The sequence below is a fragment of the Somniosus microcephalus genome, chromosome 10, assembly GCF_052327205.1.
Source record: "Somniosus microcephalus isolate GS21.2 chromosome 10, FLI_Smic_1.0, whole genome shotgun sequence".
NCBI lineage: Eukaryota > Metazoa > Chordata > Chondrichthyes > Squaliformes > Somniosidae > Somniosus > Somniosus microcephalus.
Genome location: NC_140996.1, coordinates 176,489,813 through 176,508,644, shown reverse-complemented (window position 1 = coordinate 176,508,644; position 18,832 = coordinate 176,489,813). Strand labels below are relative to the sequence as shown.

The window sequence follows — 18,832 nt, the reverse complement described above, 5'->3', positions numbered from 1 at the left end:
TGGTGGGTTATTCTATGTCTGTAAGATTTCACAATAATTTACAGCTCCAAAGATTAATTTTGAGCAAAGAATCCCTGGATGATACACCTTTAAAAATTGCAAGGATCAAAAATGGCCGTCAGACCGCATGGCCGAAGACAAAGGACTTGGAAAACAGCTATGTGTGTGTCTGTGAGAAAGGTTCAATGGAGCTGCCAATCAAAGGGGAGTCCCTACCCCCCTGCCGCAGACAATCGATATGTTTACAGAAACTGCTACAAGCTGTTTGCACAAAGGATTAACCACTTGACTGCGGTTTCAGCCTGACCACAAGAACAATGGCTAACAATGGCTTCTCTTTACACTAGCCTCCCAAGCTGTTTACATAGTAATCACAGAAAGACATGTTTTTTTTCAAACCAGGACAGCTCCATTCAAAACCCATCAATCATGAATGGAAATACATTCAAAGCTCAGCACAGCCAATTGAAGAGACATTTAAACTGAGAAAAGGAACAGTTTAAAATGAATGGGTGATTCATCCAAACCCATTACTGGACAATGGGGCAGTTGGATCCCTTTTGTTTTAGCCCAGATACCTCTGGATCTGGGTGGGCCCCAAATGGGTGTATAAAAGATAGCTTCCCAGAAGCGCTCTCTCTCTCTGGCCTCGCCTCTGTGTGCCTCTACAGTGTGGGAGCCTGCCTGAGGAGGTAGAACACCAGCAGTCTACTTTTAAAACACTGGGGTGTTTCTTACTTCGGGGCAGTGAAGATCTAAGTTCGCAGGGCACGTAGCAGGCATGTCCAGTGGTGAGCATATATTTTTCTGGCCTTCCACAAGGCAACTTAGGATAGGTATAGGGGTGGTAATTTTGTTAAGAACTGTGATTTTAGTCGATCTTCCCTCGTTGTGTCTGTTTCTCCTCCCCTATTTAAGTAAGACAGTGTTGCACCTAGCAGAGAAGCGCTATAGTGAACACTGAATTCGGTATTTAAAACTGTATTAAAAAGGAGTAGCTGTTTCAAAGTACTGTATTTAAAACTGTATTAAAAGGAGTGTTGCACCAAGCAAAGAAGTGCTGTGGTGAACGCTGTTAGCTATTTTTTTAAGTAACTGTATTTAAAGTGCTGTTTTTAAGTAAAAGCTACTAAGCTAAGGTGTTGTAGTGAGCAAAGTGTTTCTATATTAAAAGTGCTGTTAAAAGGAGTGTTGCGCTAAGCAGAGAAGTGCTTCAGTGAACACTTTACAGCTGTATTAAAGTGCTGTTTTTAAGTAAAAGCCATTAAGCTAAGGTGCTGTAGTGAGCAAAGGGTTTTTAAGCAAAAGGTGCTGGATTTAAAATAAAGTAGTGTTGCACTGAGCAGGGAGCGCTCTAGTGGACACTGAGGGTATTGCGTTAAGCAAAAGTGTTGTACCAGGCATAAGAGCTATATCGATTTTTCTAAGTTGTTTCTTTCTTTTGTTTTCAATAAATACTGGTCTGTTTTGCACCCAAACAATGAGTCACGTTGTTTTCTGTCTACATCGCTACCGAATAAGTCCGGCGGTCAGAACTCAGGAATAGGGGAGCGCTTCGAAACCGCAAGGGGGTCCCTGGAGCAGCTCAGAGGCTTCTGACTGGCCAAAGACAAATAACCCCAACCCCGCTAGTGTGTGCTAATTCCTTACAAAATGGCGACCGCGGCAGGAGCGTCGGCAACGGTGTGCGATGTGGCAGACAGTGGTTTGAGTCTGGAGAGAGCAGCAGTTATTGGGTTCCTTTTTATCCCACTAGTTTGTCTGTGGTTAGGTTACCCGCAGGCTTAGGGAAGCCAGAACAGAGAGTTGGGATAGGGAAAGGGAAGTTGAGGAATACCAGGCCAAGGTGGAGCGCCTGGTAGTTCAGTTTAGTGAGGGCAAAAGCCACGCGAGTTACGAGTCAGAGTACCTGAAGTGCCTAGTGGCAGAGGCCAAGAACAATGAGATGAGGGTGCAGGAGGAGAACGCTCACCTCATACAAGAATTAAAAGAGCAGTAGGAGAAGGTTAGGGAAGTAAAGGCAGCATATAAGCTGGCCTGCGAGCAAGGGTTTGAGGAAGCAGATCATGGCCCCTGTAGAGCTGAGATAGAAAGCCTGAGTATGGCTTTAAAAAGAGCAAATGATATGCCTGATCAGCCCGAAGGCAGGTCAGTCGGATTTTACTGGCAACCCAATTAAAACCGTCCCACAGGCAACACCCAGGGAAAGGCTGGTCAGGGAGTCAGAGGTCGCACGACCGCCACCCACGGCTCCGAGCTTTCGGGAGCTCTGGCAGCAAAGGGGGGTGGAGGATGGGAAGGTAGAGGAAGCACAGCAGGCCCCGCTAGATAGGCCGGGACCAGGACCAGTGTACCCCCTCCGACAACAGAGGTACGGTCCGCACGTTGATGAAGATGACCCAGGGGATATCCAGAATCAGTTTCTGGTGCCGTATGGCACCCACCAGCTCAGGGACATGGTTAGCCATGTCCCCAAGCTCACTAAAAAGGGAGACCCCTCTCTGCACTTCAGGGAGATAGAGCAAGCAGCTTGTGTAAACGACTGCGATGAGGCAGAGCAAGCAAAAATGCTGCTGTTTTCCCTGGCAGGTGATCTCCTCCAGTCCCTATCTGGCGAGTGCAAGAGGGGGCAGAGGGATTATGAGGGTCTTAAGAATGAGGTATTGGAGGCCATGGGACTCAATGATGGTAGCCCGTTCGCTCGGGTGGAAAGCACAGTGCAGCTCCCAGGGGAGTCCCCACAGGCATTCGCAGACAGGCTGTGGCCAGTCTACCGCAGTGCATGCCCGGGAATGCCAGGGCGGGCAGCACTGGACCCAGTCCAATTAACTCACTGGCTCCGGTGTCTCATGACAAACAGCCTACCTCAGATCCAAGCCCAGGTCATGGCTTGGTTTGACCCCTGAAACCCCCAGACCACTGAAGGAGTACTGATCCGCCAGCTCACGGTAGCCTTCAGGAACATGAGGGGTATCGAGGCTCCCCAACCCAAGGGAAGAGTCCATGAGGTTAAACCTGGGAGCCAGAGTAAGAAAGAGTGGCACCAGGAGGGGAACCGGCCCTCCCAGGCTAGGTTAAATTGCTATGGGTGTGGGAAAGACGGTCACTGGGGAAAAGACTGTAAAAATCCTTGGAAGGACAAGGGAAAGGTATCCCACAGCCCCAGCCCAAAAGGCAGGGCCAGACCTCCCTCCCGCAGCAATTGAGTCATTTTTACAGTCCCTACGGTCTCTTCTGACCAACCAGGGAAAAATAGCAGCCACCACCGGTGCTCTGACCCCGTCTGCCCCACCTCACTCCCAGCAATGACTAGAGCCAACGCAGCCTGTCGACCTGTGTCCCCGCAAAAATGCTGAGGGGAGCAGGCCCTATGTTGAGATGGGGGAGGAGATGGTGCAGGGGAGATATTCAGTGGAGACTGGAGCCTCCAGCACGGTGGTCCACTCAAGACCTGACCCATTCACCCCAGTCTAACAAGGTCCCGTTTAGCTTAATGGGACCCACAGGGAAACAGGCAGCTGGGAGTGAACCTGAGAATAGTAATCCCCAGCCCACAGCAGGCCCAAGTTCACAGGCAGGCGCTGTGACTTGTGTGGGGGGAGGAGCCATTCATGATTTTGAACAGGATTACTGGCAGGCAGCCAGTTATAGCAAACAAAGCAGTTTGTTTAAGCAGGGGGCAGAGGAGCAGATAGCTGGGATTGTAGAAGCTCCCCAGCACTTGGCCCGAGCGATTCCCCCCTCTCTTGTGAGCCTTCGGGGAGGAGCCTGAACCAGGTTTTAGACCTGAAGGGGAAGGCTCTCAACAAGGGATTGCCTGTTCCCAGCCCAGGTTTGGGAAGGGAGGGACCCGAAGGAGGAGGTCCCCAGCCAGCAGGGAGCGTGACCCAAGCTAAGAGTCTGCTCGCCAGGGTAGCCCCACTGGTGACACTCCCTAGGAGATCTCTTCGGGTACCCCAGCCCAAGGAAGTATGGTCACCCACTTTTCAGTGGAGTAGGGCAGTCTCCCGAGTCAGGGAGAGGCCAAAGAGCAGAGGTTCCCAACCAGCAGCCATAAGCTGCGAGGGAATAGAAGCTGGAATCAGTCCAGCCACGCAGCAGGGAGCAGTCTGTGGCAGCCCAACCAGGGACTGAGCTGGCCGCCCGGAGATGGGCAGCACTTGTATATAGCTTTGTTAAGGTAGAACGTGTATTAAGGTAGAACATGTTATTAAGGTAGAACGTGTGTTAAGGTAGAATGTGTTAATTTTGTTTTTTGTATTGAAATTAATATTAGTGTATAAGTTTTGAGTGTGGTACGGTTCCAGAATTGTATTGTGGATCAAGGTCGCGGGACCCGATTACACTCCCCAAAGCCAGGGGACCTGGCGAGATGTTTTCTTTGTCTTTTTCAGAGTTCCGGAAAATACAGGGGACCAACGAGTCATGGGATTCGAGAGAGGAAGCACCCCTAGTCCATGAAGGAAGGGGTCTGCAGGAGTAGGTGCCCACAACATTTAAAAACTGCTGCTGGAAATACAATTTAAGACTAAGAATTTACAGAACTTGTTAATTATTTTACTGTTTGTGTGGAGTTAAAGGAAGCTCGTTTGTCTTCCATTTTTTTTAACAGACATGTTGGCTAGATGACAATCCCTTTAAAGATGTTAAAATTATGTTACAAGCAGTGCAGGGGTGTAGGACCCCCTCCATGCTTGACTTATTGTGAATATAAGTGGTGCAGGGGCATTGGACCCCCTCCGTGTATTGATTATTTTAATTAATTGTTGGTTTTCTGTCAATAGATGCCTGCCATACTACAATTCTCTCTGTGCAGGGGAGATGGAGGTGTCGGGGGATCAAAGATAGATTTAGTTAAGTATAAGGGAAGGTTGTTTGTGGGGGGGGGGCAGAAATTATTGCTCACTTTCGGCAAGGATACTACAAGCAAGTTTTAGTATCCGATGGGGGACTGTAAGATTTCGCGATACTTTACAGCTCCGAAGATTAATTTTGAGTAAAGAATCCCTGGGTGATACACCTTTAAAAGTTTCAGGGATCAAAAATGCCGTCAGACTGCATGGCCGAAGACAAAGGACTTGGAAAACAGCTTTCTGTGTGTCTGTGAGAAAGGTTCAATGGAGCTGCCAATCAAAGGGGAGTCCCCACCCCCCTGCCGCAGACAATCGATATGTTTACAGAAACTGCTACAAGATGTTTGCACAAAGGATTAACCACTTGACTGCAGTTTCAGCCTGACCACAAGAACAATGGCTAACAATGGCTTCTCTTTACACTAGCCTCCCAAGCTGTTTACATAGTAATCACAGAAAGACATGTTTTTTTCAAACCAGGACAGCTCCATTCAAAACCCATCAATCATGAATGGAAATACATTCAAAGCTCAGCACAGCCAATTGAAGAGACATTTAAACTGAGAAAAGGAACAGTTTAAAATGAATGGGTGATTCATCCAAACCCATTACTGGACAATGGGGCAGTTGGATCCCTTTTGTTTTAGCCCAGATACCTCTGGATCCGGGTGGGCCCCGATTGGGGGTATAAAAGATAGCTTCCCAGAAGCTCTCTCTCTCTCTGGCCTCGCCTCCGTGTGCCTCTACAGCGTGGGAGCCTCCCTGAGGAGGTAGAACACCAGCAGTCTACTTTTAAAACACTGCGGTGTTTCTTACTTCGGGGCAGTGAAGATCTAAGTTCACAGGGCACGGAGCAGGCATGTCCAGTGGTGAGCATATATTTTCTGGCCTTCCACAAGGCAACTTAGGATAGGTATAGGGGTGGGAATTAAAGGGAATTTTGTTAAGAACTGTGATTTTAGTCGATCTTCCTTCGTTGTGTCTGTTTCTCCTCCCCTATTTAAGTAAGACAGTGTTGCACCTAGCAGAGAAGTGCTATAGTGAACACTGAATTCGGTATTTAAAACTGTATTAAAAAGGAGTAGCTGTTTCAAAGTACTGTATTTAAAACTGTATTAAAAGGAGTGTTGCATCAAGCAAATAAGTGCTGTGGTGAACGCTGTTAGCTGTTTTTTTAAGTAACTGTATTTAACGTGCTGTTTTTAAGTAAAAGCCACTAAGCTAAGGTGCTGTAATGAGCAAAGGGTTTTTAAGCAAAAGGTGCTGGATTTAAAATAAAGTAGTGTTGCACTGAGCAGGGAGCGCTCTAGTGGACACTGAGGGTATTGCGTTAAGCAAAAGTGTTGTACCAGGCATAAGAGCTATATCGATTTTTCTAAGTTGTTTCTTTCTTTTGTTTTCAATAAATACTGGTCTGTTTTGCACCCAAACCACGAGTCACGTTGTTTTCTGTCTACATCGCTACCGAATAAGTCCGGCGGTCAGAACTCAGGAATAGGGGAGCGCTTCGAAACCGCGAGGGGGTCCCTGGAGCAGCTCAGAGGCTTCTGACTGGCCAGCGACAAATAACCCCAACCCCGCTAGCGTGTGCTAATTCCTTACATGTCCTTTCACATTTGTCACCTTGGATTTGAATCTGATTTGAAATTGCTGGGGTGAAAGTGTCATCTCTGAGAAAGTTCTTTTTCTGAAGTGAGATTGTGCTGATCAGTCTCTTATTTTGTGCTAAGTTTCTTCTTCTGTTGCCCATATTTCACAGGTATGTTATTAACTGTAGAGACTGTGACTATTCTTTTTCATTTCTCAGTCTTAAGCATCTGTCAGTGCTCCTGTTGATCCATAAGGGTGGCATGAGTGAATCGCCTGTTGATTGTTCCTCTCTCGCGGTTTGGTGCCTCAATTTATGACAGCTCAGCTAAGGAACATGTTGCATGAGCAATCATGAGTAGTAACTCCTGCTCCCAATCTGTGGTACAGTGCTGAAGCAATAGCGTGCTGCGACATTGCACATCTCACACAGCAAGCTTAAATTTACAGGCCTATCGCCTTGAATTTTCTATCTGAACAATATCTTGTTGAGTTTAATAGACCATAAATATATTAATCATTAAACAAGATGTCTGGCATTGCTACTTTTGTAGGTAGAATTGTTCGTACACATATTGACACAGGGCAGGTAGACTAGAATCTTATATTCTATTTGGAATCCATGGGCTGGATTTTCCAAGCCCCAAGGAGGCGGGACAGCCAGTAAATTCGGAGAAAGTGGGGGCGGATGGCAAAGCCGCCCCCATCCCACCTCTGTGCCCTTTTGCCAGGAGGCGGGAAAGGCATTTAATCCTTTTAACTGTCTGTTAACAGGCAGAAAAAAGGGTTAGTGCCATTTTACCTTCACAGGTGAAGGCTTCCCGACCTCAGAGAACCCCGCCGGGTTGGAGGAGACGTGGAGGAGGTCTGCGGCGGTCAGAGGCACCTGGAAGTAAGATGTAGAGGTGAGTGATGGGTGCAAGTGTGGAGTGGTAAATATGCAAGGTGAGTGATGTGGTAAACCACTGTTATAGTTATCACTGTATATTGTTCTCACTGTTCTCACTGTCACATCACTACACGAGGTCGCCTCTTGTCGCACTGTTATACCTGGGCTGACCACCTCCGACTCCGCCCATTACCTGCCCAGGTATAAAGGTAGCTGACTGGCTAGTATTCCTCCCTGTTGGATCGGATCACCCACGAGGGTGGGCTCTGTTATTTAGCCAATAAAAACCTTCAGTTACGTTCTTAACTCGTCGCCTTTTATTGGACTAATTGATAGGCATATCAATTTTATTGACTAAATTTTAAAGATGTCTGATAATGAACAGCAACAGCAAGGAGCTCACCCAGCAGCACAGCAACAGCAGCCTCCAGACAACGGGCCACACCAGCCGGCTTGGCTGCAAGCCTTGAAACCATCATACCTGGATCTAAACCCACAGGCACCAAACTCAGCCAACGACTTCAAACACTGGCTGGACTGCTTCGAATCGTACCTGGAGGAAGCCGTCGTCCCTCAGAGATCCAAACTAAGAGTCCTGAAAGCCCAAGCGAGCCCGAGAGTATATACACTCATCCAGGACATGACTACGTACGACGACGCCATCAACCTACTGAAACAGCAGTACCGGAGCCCGGTAAACTACATGTACACTAGGCATCTCTTAAGATCTCGCCAGCAACAGCCAGGAGAATCGATAGCTGAATTTTCACGAGCGCTGAGACAACTCGGCAGGAACTGTGACTTTAAAGCGGTGACGGCTACTGCGAACATGGAAGACAATGTCCGCGACGCCTTGGTGAGAGGCCTACGTTCCGACTACACATGGCAAAGACTGCTTGAAGCTAAGGACATAGACCTGGACAAGGCCGAAGCCCTCGCCCTCACCCTAGAGGCCACCCAGCAAGACCAGGAAGCGTTTGCCAGGTACTATTCGCGACCCTGGGACTCGGGCCCGACCCCCACCCCACCACCCTTCACAGCGCTGCCCCCGGGACCTACCTCAGCGTCTGCATCACGGATCCGACCGGGCCCGCTAGCCCCGGTACCGGCCCCGACATCAGGCAACCCCGATCGGGCCACTGGCTGCTTCTTTTGCGGCCAGGAGAAGCATCCGAGGTCGCGCTGCCCAGCCAAAAACTCGACCTGCAAAACCTGCCTCAAGAAAGGCCACTTCTCCAAGGCCTGCAGAAGCAAATCCTCAGAAGCCAGCAGTGCCTCATGCGAACCCTGGGGGCGGCCATCTTTGTGCGGGGCAGCCGAAGCCTGCAGAGCCTCATGGGAAAACCAGGGGCGGCCATCTTTGTGCGGGGCAGCCGAAGCCTGCAGAGCCTCATGGGAAAACCAGGGGCGGCCATCTTTGTGCGGGGCAGCCGAAGCCTGCAGAGCCTCATGGGAACAGCAGGGGCGGCCACCTTTGTGCGGGGCAAACGATTTAAACAGAGCCTCATGTGAACTACGGGGGCCGCCATCTTCGCCGCCATCTTGTCATGACAACGACGCGCTCATCTACACCCTAGCTTCCGTGACCCTGGATCAAGCCCGCCCGCACCACCTGGCCAGCTCAATGATGGACATCAAAGTCAACGGCCACGCCACGACCTGCCTGTTCGACAGCGGAAGCACGGAGAGCTTCATCCACCCAGACACGGTGAGCCACTACTCCCTCCCCGTCCTGCCAACGCGCAGCCGCATCTCGATGGCATCGAGGTCGCACGCCACAGACATCAGCGGCTACTGTGTCGTGACATTGTCGGTTAAAGGGACAGAGTATAAAAATTTTAAACTCCTCGTACTCCCCCAGCTGTGCGCTGCCGTCATACTAGGGCTGGACTTCCAATCCCACCTCCAAAGTGTAACCCTAGCATACGGTGGACCCCTCCCCCCACTCACAGTCGACAACCAGCGAAAGTTAAACCGCCCACCGCGTAACACCTGCAGCCTATCCACCCTCAAGGTACCGCCACCTTCCCTGTTCGCTAACCTCACCCCCGACTGCAAACCTGTCGCTACTAAGAGCAGGCGGTACAGCGCTGGGGACAGAGCCTTCATTAGCTCTGAGGTGCAGCGACTCCTGAAAGAGGGCATTATTGAGGGGAGCAGCAGCCCCTGGCATGCCCAGGTGGTGGTAGTCAAGACCGGCGACAAAAATCGCCTGGTTATCGACTACAGCCAGACCATAAACAGATACACCCAGCTGGACGCATACCCCCTCCCCCGCATATCGGACATGGTCAATGAGATTGCACAATACCGCGTATTCTCGACCATCGACCTCAAGTCGGCCTACCACCAACTCCCCATCAGCCCGGAGGACAGCCAGTACACCGCCTTCGAGGCGAATGGCCGCCTCTACCAATTCCTTAGGGTCCCCTTTGGTGTCACCAACGGGGTCTCGGTTTTCCAACGGGAGATGGACCGGATGGTTGACCAGAACGGACTACAGGCCACTTTCCCCTATCTCGATAACGTCACCATCTGCGGCCGCAACCGGCAGGACCATGACGTGAATCTGGAGAAATTCCTCCGTACGGCCCAACGGCTGAACCTCACCTACAATAAGGAGAAATGCGTGTTTAACACAGCGCGCCTTGCCATCCTTGGCTGTGTAGTAGAGAACGGAGTCATCGGCCCCGACCCCGAAAGAATGCGCCCCCTCATGGAGCTACCCCTCCCCCACTGTCCAAAAGCACTTAGGAGAACCCTGGGGCTTTTCGCCTACTATGCCCAATGGGTACCCAATTATGCGGACAAAGCCAGACCCCTCCTGAAAACCACATCCTTCCCCCTCACGGAAGAGGCGTGCGCGGCCTTCTCCCTCATTAAGGGAGACATAGCCAAGGCCACAATGCACGCAGTGGATGAGTCAATCCCCTTCCAAGTGGAGAGCGATGCATCCGACTTCGCCCTAGCCGCTACCCTTAACCAGGAGGGTAGGCCGGTAGCCTTCTTCTCAAGGACCCTACAGGGCCCCGAGACCCGACACTCGTCGGTCGAGAAGGAAGCCCAGGCAATTGTGGAGGCAGTACGGCGCTGGAGGCACTACTTGGCAGGCAAACGATTTACCCTCCTCACCGACCAACGCTCGGTTGCCTTCATGTTTAATAACAAGCTGAGGGGCAAGATCAAGAACGACAAAATCTTGAGGTGGAGAATCGAGCTTTCCACCTATGATTATGAGATCTTGTACCGGCCCGGTAAACTGAACGACCCCCCTGATGCTCTTTCACGCATTACATGCGCCAGCGCGCAAAGTGATAGACTTCAGACCCTCCACAATGACCTCTGCCACCCCGGAGTCACCAGACTCTACCATTTCATTAAGGCCCGCAACCTGCCATACTCCATCGAGGAGGTCAGGACCATGACCAGGAACTGCCAGATCTGTGCTGAGTGCAAACCGCACTTCTATAAGCCGGACAGAGCAAGCCTGATCAAGGCCACCCGCCCCTTCGAGCGTCTGAGCATCGACTTCAAGGGGCCCCTACCGTCATCCGACCGTAATGTGTACTTCCTCAACATCGTTGATGAGTACTCCCGTTTCCCCTTTGCCTTCCCCTGCCCAGACATGACCAGTAACACGGTCATTAAATGCCTGAACAAACTCTTCGCCTTGTTCGGGTTCCCGAACTATATACATAGTGACCGGGGCGCCTCCTTCATGAGCGAGGAACTCCGTCAGTTCCTATTGGAGAGGGGTATTGCAGCAAGCAGGACCACCAGCTACAACCCCCGAGGGAACGGCCAGGTGGAAAGAGAGAACGCGATGGTATGGAAGGCCACCCTCTTAGCCTTAAAGTCTAAGGGCCTCCCAACCTCCCGCTGGCAAGAGGTCCTCCCGATTGCGCTGCACTCCATCCGGTCACTACTTTGCACTGCCATTAACACCACCCCCCATGCTCGAATGTTTGTCTTCCCCAGGAAGTCGACTACGGGAACCACCCTACCAACCTGGCTGACCTCTCCGGGACCCGTCTTGCTGCGAAAGCACGTGAGGGCCCATAAAACGGACCCCCTGGTCGAGAAGGTGAACCTCCTGCACGCCAACCCCCAGTACGCCTATGTGGCTTACCCAGACGGACGGGAGGACACTGTCTCCTTACGAGACCTTGCACCCTCACCCCCCCCTCCCAACCCCCCGAGTCCAGCCGAGGTAGACGGCATGCCGGAACCCCACGAGCCTTTGCCGACTACGCAGACACCAGCTTTAACACCGGATAATGTAACACCGCCGCTGCGACGATCGGAGAGGCTAACGAAGCCTCCGGACAGACTGACATACCAGAGCTGGTAATACACTTCACCCCGCCGGACTCTAATCTAAACAAGGGGTGAATGTGGTAAACCACTGTTATAGTTATCACTGTATATTGTTCTCACTGTTCTCACTGTCACATCACTACACGAGGTCGCCTCTTGTCGCACTGTTATACCTGGGCTGACCACCTCCGACTCCGCCCATTACCTGCCCAGGTATAAAGGTAGCTGACTGGCTAGTATTCCTCCCTGTTGGATCGGATCACCCACGAGGGTGGGCTCTGTTATTTAGCCAATAAAAACCTTCAGTTACGTTCTTAACTCGTCGCCTTTTATTGGACTAATTGATAGGCATATCAAGTGATAAGTTTAAAAAAGTGTTCACTTGCCTTGTTTTCTTCATACAGCCTTTAGCCGCGGTGGATCGGGAGAGCCGACATCCTGCTGGTCAATTTCACAGAATGGCTGTTGGAACCTCCGTTCCAATAGCTATGTGAAATTAACAAATTTGAAAGGTTTGATGAGTCCTCAACACAAGGACTCATCAAACTAAAGAGAATGTCAGTGTTTGACAGCTTCACAGAGCTGTCAAACGCTGACATTTCTTCTCTGAAGAAGTCTTGACAGATGGCATGTCTGACGTTGACGTGATCGGTCAGTGACTTCCTCCCTAATTGGTCTGCTGAGCCCACAGGGCGGGCTTAACAAGCTCAATCAGGGGAAAATCCCTCTGGTTGGTCAGGCAAGGATGGAGGCAGGACATTGGCACGACAAGCAGCTGTCCCGCCTCCAATTTGCCTCCATTCACAAAATCCAGCCCAAACTGTCACAAGATGTGTTAGTCCTCAGCAAGAATAGAACTCTGCGTTAAATGTTTTAGTTTACTTGTAACAAAAGGAATTTTTTTTAAGCAGTGTTTTGATCCAAAATTAGTATAATTTATTCCTTCTAGAGTTTAATGGAGTTTCCTGGAGACAAAGGACTTAGAGGGGGAGATTTTGAGGCTTCCCACCTGGCAGAAACAGGGCGGTAGTGCCTCAGACATGGTGGGGAATGACTTACTGCTCCTTTCACACTGTCGCTGTAGCCACTGCAATCTTCCCCCCCCCGCCCGCCACCCTACTGCTGCCTGCACCGTCTGATAATCTAAGAAATGAATCACTAATCTAGTAGTACTGCAGAAAATGCAACAGATAAATATTGTTCCTTTCCAGTAATAAACTTTCTGATCTATAGAGAGGATCTTTAACCATCCAAATTACCATAGGCTGTATCCCACAACTTACGAATGAAAGCAGTGCAGGTGGATTTTTGAATATACATCTACCCAGAATTCCCCACTGGCTCATTTTCCATCCAATGAATTTTCACCTGGATTGGTGAAATACATAATGCACTAAATATAATTCACCCAATCAGGCCTGAATTTTCCTAGGCATGGCGGAGGAATAAGACAGGGCTTCCACATGCCCACGTGATCAGGGGAATCAAGGGAAATGGGGATTGGGAGGGAAAGTTGAGTTGAGGAAGATGATCAGCCATGATCTTATTGATGGCGGAGCAGGCTCGAAGGGCCGTATGACCTACTCCTGCTCTTCATTCTTATGTTATGTTCTTATCCTGTTGGAAAATTACTGCATTTTCCTGGGAGGGGTTTAACTTAGTGTACAAGGTAGGTTGAAAGTGCATATGTAGCTACAGCAGTTCATAGGCTGTGGCAGCTTAAAAAAAGCCAGCAGCGTAACATTTTGATTAGGAAAGAGAGGGAGAGGAAAAAGAGCAAACTGGAGCTCAAGTAACAACTCTCTTTACTGGGGGAGATGAGCACAAGCGTCACTACAGGTACATCTGTGGCACCCATCTTCCCCTTGCCCACAGAAAGTCCCACGATAGCCCACACTTGAGAGCGGAAGTTGCTCAGACCCCTCGCCAGATCCTAGCAATGTTCCTATTGGCCCCCTGAGCAAGGTAGGGCCCACATCCACCTTTGTGGAGGCCAGTACACCTCCACTCACTCAGCATAATGGCTGCCACACAATGCCAGGTCCTGAATGAGGAGCAGGAGTGGGAACTTCCTGCTTAGGGCGTGCCCCCCACCCCCCAGACCTGCCCCCTGCCTTAGGGTGGACAGAGGTTCTGCCACTATTGAATCTCCTGGGGGTTCCACCAGACTCCTAGTAGAATCTCTGTGGAATGTCAGGGTCATTATGTCAATCATGCAATCTTCATTAACAGGAAGGGATTCCACTTGGATATCCCTACTTCTTAATAGAATTCTTTTGCTGGAGAGCGATAACAACTGTGAATCCCAATTTGTTCAACAGCTCATAGAAAGGCAGGTTGTAAATGGTGCCCCAGAGGCATATGGAACAGCAAGTTTGCCAAGTGTCAAAGATTAAGGAGACATGCATCAAATAGATCTCAGGCCAGAATATGAGTACAACTCCTATGTGTAATCTACTGTGATATAGCAAAAATTAGTTAAAGTAAGAAATCCTAAATATTAAACAAGATTTATTTTTAATGTCTGTAAGAAAATCCTTGCAGTTACAAATATATAATACAACATTGGTCAAATAGCACATGCAGAAAATTGAAATACTGCACTGAAAATAGTGCACAGAAGAATTTCATCCCCCTTCAGAACTTTTGCTACTGCACTGTAATGTTGTCAATCAACAGTGTATTGCATGAATTCAACAAAGAGCAAATATTTTTACTTGGCAGAGTAATGTAAATACTGTTTGTGCCAGCATGAAGATATTTCCAGGTCAGCGATTGTGTTCCACCACAGGCTCCCCACCTGGTAGCATGAAAGGTATTAAGTTATAATCATGTAATATGTGAAGAGGTAGGCAAGATCTTTTCATTGGGTTACCGAATTATCCCTTCAATGGAGTAAAAGGCTACGTGCCCAAACAGGAGTGGAGACCTGGCTTCAGCATAACACAAGTTTAGAATGAATAAAAACAGATGCTTGGCCATATCATAGAAACATAGAAGATAGGAGCAGGAGTAGGCCATTCGGCCCTTCGAGCCTGCTCCGCCATTCAACGAGATCATGGCTGATCATCCAAACCCTAGCACCCGGTCCCTACACCGACAGCCATCCCACCCAAGCCCTATCCCCGTAACCCCGTAACCCCACGTATTTAATCCCCCCTAACACTAAGGGCCAATTTTTATCATGGCCAATCAACCTAACCCGCACATCTTTGGACTGTGGGAGGAAACCGGAGCACCCGGAGAAAACCCATGCAAACACGGGGAGAATGTGCAAACTCCACACAGACATGAACAGAAGCCCAAATAGTTGAGTTTTCTCTCTCTACCAATGTTGACATTAAAAATCCTAGCTGGCAGTGGGGAGGGAGGCGGAAATACTTATTTGCTTTCAACAACAACAACAACTGCTTGTATTTATATAACGCCGTTAACGTAGTAAAACGTCCCAAGGCATTCACAGGAGTGTTATAAAACAAAATTTCAGACCGAGCCACATAAGGAGATATTAGGGCAGATGACCAAAAGCTTAGTCAAAGAGGTAGGTTTTAAGCAGCGTTTTAAAGAAGGAAAGAGAGGTAGAGTGGCAGAGAGGTTTAGGGAGGGAATTCCAGACTTTAGGCCCTAGGCAGCTGAAGGCACGGCTGCCAATGATGGAGCGATTAAAATCGGGGATGCACAAGAGGAGCACAGATATCTCGGATGGTTGTGGGGCTGGAGGAGGTTACAGAGATGGGGAGGGGGGCGAAGCCATGGAGGGATTTGAAAACGAGGATGAGACTTTTAAAATCGAGGCGTTGCTCAACCGGGAGCCATTATAGGTCAGCAAGCACAGGGGTGATGGGTGAACAGGACTTGGTGCGAGTTAGGATACAGGCAGCAGAGTTTTGGGTGACCTTAAATTTATGGAGGGTGGAAGATGGGAGGCCGGCCAGGAGTGTGTTGGAACAGTCAAGTCTAGAGATGATAAAGGTATGGATGAGGGTTTCAGCAGCTGAGGCAGGGGCGGAGTCGGGCGAAGTTACGGAGGTGGAAGCAGACGGTCTTAGTGATGGCACAGATATGTAGTCAAAAATGACCATTGTGAATGAATTGCTCTGGTTGTTATGTGTAGCATCTTTATAACGTGTTCAGGAAGATTTCCTCTGCTTTGTATTTGTAGTGCAATCATAAACACGTGACGAAGGGCCTGCCCTCGAAACAATAACGTCTCTTTTCTCTGTTCAGAGGCTGACTGACCTACTGTGTAATTCCAGCACTTTCTGCTTTGAAATCATAACGATGTTCACTAGAAATACTGACCAGAGGAAATCCTCATGGACACATTTACGATGCCATTGCGCATAGTGACTCGAGCAATTATTCCTCATTATGTTCATATTGGGCTTGGCATTGGGGACAAAAGTATAAAATGCAGCTCGATGTTGAGCTTCTGCACCAAGAATGATTTCATACACTGACATTATATAGCACTTGTTTTACATACATTTGAAAAGTCTTGTTTCAGTAAAGAGAACTAGTCTGAGGTTGTGCCTTTACTAAAGTGAAATGGCTCATTTTTAAGAGATAAAAAGAAAAAAAAACAAATGCCGTAAATATGAATTCAAAAATACTGGAAATGCACAGCAGGGCCACCAGAATCCAAAAGGGGAAAAGACAGACACTGACAAAGGAGGGATAATTTTCCAAGTACGTATGAGTGATGGGCAATCTCACCCGCCAACAACGAAAACAGAAATTTGTGGGCGCGCAGCCCTCGATTTTCCAACATGTACAGGAGGCGGGTGAGATTCCCCACTGCCTTTGTTTTTCCAGTCAAGAGACTGAGGGACATGTTGCATAACCCCAGTATTTTGTTTTTCTGGTCATTTAGTTTGCACCTCACACAGTTAAATGTGGGAGGATCAAGTAATCCTTCTCTTACAATATTTTGTTTATTCAACTTCAGTGCAGATCAGATATTTCTTCAGTGATGGTTACATATACGGACAAAACATACTCCTGTTCTTGTCTCTTGCTGTGAATCTAAAGGAAAAAAATATAGTAAGCACATTACAATTATTTGTTTTTCAATTTCTCCCCTTTCTCTTGAAGTTAGTTTTTTGGTGGTTCCACAGATACCAGGCAGCCTTCAATACCTACTTAAGCAGCCATTTCTCACATGTGATGCTAGATAGTGAGTGTCAGCAGGTTATTGGCTATAATGCCCAGCCCTCGTTCTGTCCTCATCTGATAGCCATTCACATCTTTCAGCAGGTAATTTAGGGCTAACTTACTGCTTCCGCACTTCCAGTAGGAAGTTGCGCTCACAGGAAGTGCAGGTTAGGGAATCAGGGTTATCATTTTGTCGCCTTATCTGTGATCCACATTTCCTTCATACACAGTTTCCCCGATAGGTGTGTGGGATGAACCCTTCTACTCCTTGCCTAAGGAAAACATTTAGCAGTGGGAATCTTAGCTGCTTTATTTCCCTCCCTTACCTAGGGGAACTGAAACCAATTGCACTCCTACCTCTGCTCCAACAGAATTAAACTAACTCAACACCGATCGGGATTTCAGGGAGCTAGGAATGAGATTAAAAAGCAGGACCTCAAAGATAGTGATCTCTGGATTACTCCCGGTGCCATGCGCGAGTGAGTATAGAAATAGAAGGATAGCGCAGATGAATGCATGGCTGGAGAGATGGTGCAGGAGGGAGGGCTTCAGATTCCTGGGGCATTGGGGCCGGTTCTGGGGGAGGTGGGACCTGTACAGGCCGGACGGCTTGCACCTCAACAGAGCCGGTGCCAATATCCTCGCGGGGAGGTTTGCTAGTGCTGTTGGGGAGGGTTTAAATTAAGTTGGTAGGGGGATGGGCACCAGGATGTAGCATTAGAAAAGAGAAACAAAGGGCACAAAGGATTGGGAGAGACGGATAGCACTAAAGCAAGAAATAGTAAGGTATTAGGTGGGATCAGACTAAGAGAGAACACAGGATGGTCTAAGATAGGTGTACAGTGTATGTGTGTGAATGCATGAAGCATAGTAAACAAGATTGATGAGCTGCAGGCACAAACAGCCACATAGGAAGATGATGTCGTGGCAATAACGGAGGCCTAGCTCAACAAAGGGCAGGATTGGGTATTAAATATTCATGGATATAGGGTGTTCAGGAAAGATAGGGAAGGAAAGATAGGAGGTGGAGTGGCAGTATTGGTTAAGGAGAATGTTACAGTGCTGGAGAGAGAGGATGTCCTGGGGGGGTCAAGGACTGAATCTATATGGCTAGAGTTAAGAAATAATAGAGGTGCCATTACACTACTAGGTGTGTTCTATAGGCCACCAACTAGTGGGAAAGATATAGAGGAGCAAATTTGCAGAGAAATTACAGAGAGGTGCAAGAATGACTTGGATGTTGGTGTACAGGGCACAATTTCAAAATTTGCAGATGACACAAAACTTGGAAGTACAGTGAACAGTGAGGAGGATAGTGATAGACTTCAAGAAGACATAGACAGGCTGGTGGAATGGGTGGACACGTGGCAGATGAAATTTAATGCAGAAAAGTGTGAAGTGATACATTTTGGTAGAAAGAATGAGGAGAGGAAATATAAACTAAAGGGTACAATCCTAAAGGGGGTGCATGAACAGAGAGACCTGGGGGTATATGTGCACAAATCGTTGAAGGTGGCAGGGCAGGTTGAGAAAGCAGTTAAAAAGCTTACGGGATCCTGGGCTTCATAAATAGAGGTATACAGTACAAAAGCAAGGAAGTTATGATAAAATGTATAAAACACTGGTTCGGCCTCAACTGGAGTATTGTGTCCAATTCTGGGCACCGCACTTTAGGAAGGATGTGAAGGCCTTAGAGAGGGTGCAGAAAAGAATTACGAGAATGATTCCAGGGATGAGGGACTTCAGTTATGTTGATAGACTGTAAATGCTGGGGTTGTTCTCCTTAGAGCAGAGAAAATTGAGAGGAGATTTGATAGAGGTATTCAAAATCATGAGGGGTCTGAATAGAGTAGATAGAGAGAAACTGTTCCCATTGGCAAAAGGGTTGAGAACCAGAGGACACAGATTTAAGGTGACTGGCAAAAGAACCAAAGGCGACATAAGAAAAAACTTTTTTACTCAGCGAATGGTTAGGACCTGGAATGTCTTGCCTGAAAAGGCGGTGGAGTGGGACTAGCTAAAGTGCTCCTGC

The 18,832-nt window shown here is 48.5% G+C and overlaps 1 protein-coding gene across 1 annotated transcript in view; it reads right to left on the bottom strand.

Moving 5' to 3' along the window:
• Window positions 1–14,137: 14,137 nt before the first annotated feature.
• Window positions 14,138–18,832, bottom strand: part of LOC147111871 (anoctamin-7-like) — a 75,681-nt gene continuing 70,986 nt past the window's right edge. The window contains exon 21 of the mRNA XM_085999211.1: window positions 14,138–16,671. The gene's annotated coding sequence lies outside the window, so the exon portion shown is untranslated. The remainder of the gene's footprint in view (window positions 16,672–18,832) is intronic.